This window comes from Octopus bimaculoides, chromosome 5 (genome assembly GCF_001194135.2).
Source record: "Octopus bimaculoides isolate UCB-OBI-ISO-001 chromosome 5, ASM119413v2, whole genome shotgun sequence".
In the NCBI taxonomy this organism is placed as follows: domain Eukaryota; kingdom Metazoa; phylum Mollusca; class Cephalopoda; order Octopoda; family Octopodidae; genus Octopus; species Octopus bimaculoides.
Window position 1 is genome coordinate 45,220,496 of NC_068985.1, and position 2,813 is coordinate 45,223,308.

Consider the following 2,813-nt stretch of genomic DNA (forward strand, 5'->3'; position numbering starts at 1 on the left):
CACACACACACACACACTCACACACGCACACACACTCATATATATATAAAGGCGGCGAGCTGGCAGACACGTTAGCACGCCGGGCGAAATGCTTAGCGGTATTTCGTCTGTCGTTACGTTGCGAGTTCAAATTCCGCCAAGATCGACTTTGCCTTTCGTCCTTTCGGGGTCGATAAATTAAGTACCAGTTACGCACTGGGGTCGATGTAATCGACTTAATCCCTTGTTTGTTCACACTATGTTTAGCCCCTTGTGGGCAACGAGAAAAAAAATATATATACATATATATATACATACATGCATGCATGCATGCATCCATCCATATATACATACATACATACATACATACACACATACATACATACATACAATCAAAAGTCCTGGAAAAGAGAAAGTTTATGGCGAATTAATGGAGACCTTACAGCTTTTGTACCCTGACTGTTAATTCTCATTTGTACCTATCATCATAGGTACATTAGGTTATGTACCAATGAATTTGCACAAAAACTTAGAAATACTTGGTTTCACAGAGAAAGAGCGAAAGAATATGATGCAGATTCTCGAAAATCCAATCTATTAGTGGCACCGAAGACATTCCCAAAGATTCTCCATCTGAGATTCTTATGTGAATAGATGCACACACTTGCGTGTATGCATCGACAATTCAAGCAACACACCAACTCAACCACATATTTACAAACATTGGGAACTATCGTAACTCAGAAAGTCGTTTTGCTTTGTTAGCAACCGGCTTGAACTCTTCTCAGAAATTAAATCATACTGGAAGAAAATTTACGCCCCCCCCCCCCACCATACACAAACACACGCACATATGTATACACACACACACACACAAACACACGCACATATGTATACACACACACACATATATACATATATATACACACGCGCACACTCACACAGGCACACACACCAGACGGACTTCCACACAGTTGCCGTCTACCATATACATTCACAAAGCAATGATCAGCCTGGGGCTATAATAGAACATATTTACCTTAGGTGCTGCGCAATGGGATTGAACCCGAAACCTAATGGTTGTAAAGTGAGCTTCTTAACTGCGCCTATTTGTTGAAAGAAGGCGCCTAAGATTATCTTTTGTTAAAGTATTTCACCAAGTGAACATTATTCTGATAAAAAACTCAATAAGAAACTTGATGTGGAGACTAGTCTTCCTTGACTATTTGGAGGATTTCCAACGACAGCTGAAGTGCAAGACTCTCTCGTACTTCCGAATTTAGTACATGTCATAGCATCGTATATCTTGGCTCGATTCGCCTCTGGAGAGATTCTATGAACTGTTGGTGTAAGATAAATTGGCCGTAAAATGCTACATGGACAATGGTGACTTTCTTTTAGTCAGTGATATATCTTACTCAGACACGAGTGAACAGCGATCATCATCATCATCATCGTCGTCGTCGTCGTCGTCATCATCATCAACTTTATCTACTGTACCTAGTTCGTCGTAATCATAACGAGCTCTAGGACTAGCACCAACACAAGCGCCACCACCAGTACCACAACCAGTACCACAACCAGCAACTCCAACATCACGTCTGCAGTTTTCTCTGTGTCACAGACGACAAATTCTCGTCCGAGTATGTGGCTAGATGCAAGTAAGCACATTTGAAAAGGCCTGAAAAAGGCCGAAGTTCATATAGCGTTCTCGTTGGTAGGTGCTGAAAGGGATTTTCATCTGTCTTTCATTTTAGTATTTTTAACACAGCATGATCGTAAAAGGTGTTATCTCAGGACAAATAGTGCAGTAACTGGCCTATGGACTGTGTACATACATACATACATACATACATACATACATACATACATACATACATACATACATGATGTTGCAAACTCATGTTCGAGTTTTGTCATCGCCTGATCGAAAGTCCCACACAGGGGAAGGCTATGACAGCCATTTTTGTGATAGGTCTTACTTTTTTCGAGCGATACCTGTGCATGAGGATTTTTTTATTGTAAGGACAGGATTTGCACAAATCCAATCCCACGCTCTGAACCCGGACAACATAAACTCGAAAAGAAGAACAAGGAGACATCATCGAATATTCTCAGTGTCGCAGGTTTTCTCTGAGTTTCACTTTTCTAAAGAGATGTTGTGATAGCTACAATGGGGTCTACCATTTCTACTGGGCCAACCACGCGCCTGGACACCAATGCAGATATTTCCACGACCCCGCGCATAGGTACATGCATACATACACATGTACACATATTGTTGGATAGCAGTTGACTCCTTATGAGTTCTTCCGCCCATTAAAAGGTCTTAATTTTCATCCTGCAGGGTCTCCAACAATCACATTCCTCACCAGGCAAGCTTGATGGAGTTGCCACTTTAGTCGCCAATGACCTGACCATGCAACAGGTTGTACTGGGATACATGTTGCTAGTACCTCCGAGGGACCTGACATACATATATATTTGCATGCTTACATACACACACACACACACGCACATACGTGCATATGTGTGTGTGTGTATGTATGTGTGTGTAACGACCAGATGCATAAATATACACATACGACGCGTACAGGCCAAAACTCACGCATGCGCGCTATCACAACACACACACACACACACACACACACACACACACACATAGGCGCACAATCCTCTGCTATTCGTTGTCTACAAGAAAATCATTTACTTGCTGGTATACAATAATTCTGCATATAAAAAAGACCATAATACATGTAATACGATTGTGAGTGTGTGTATATGTATATATATATATAAATATATATATATATATATATATATATATATATATA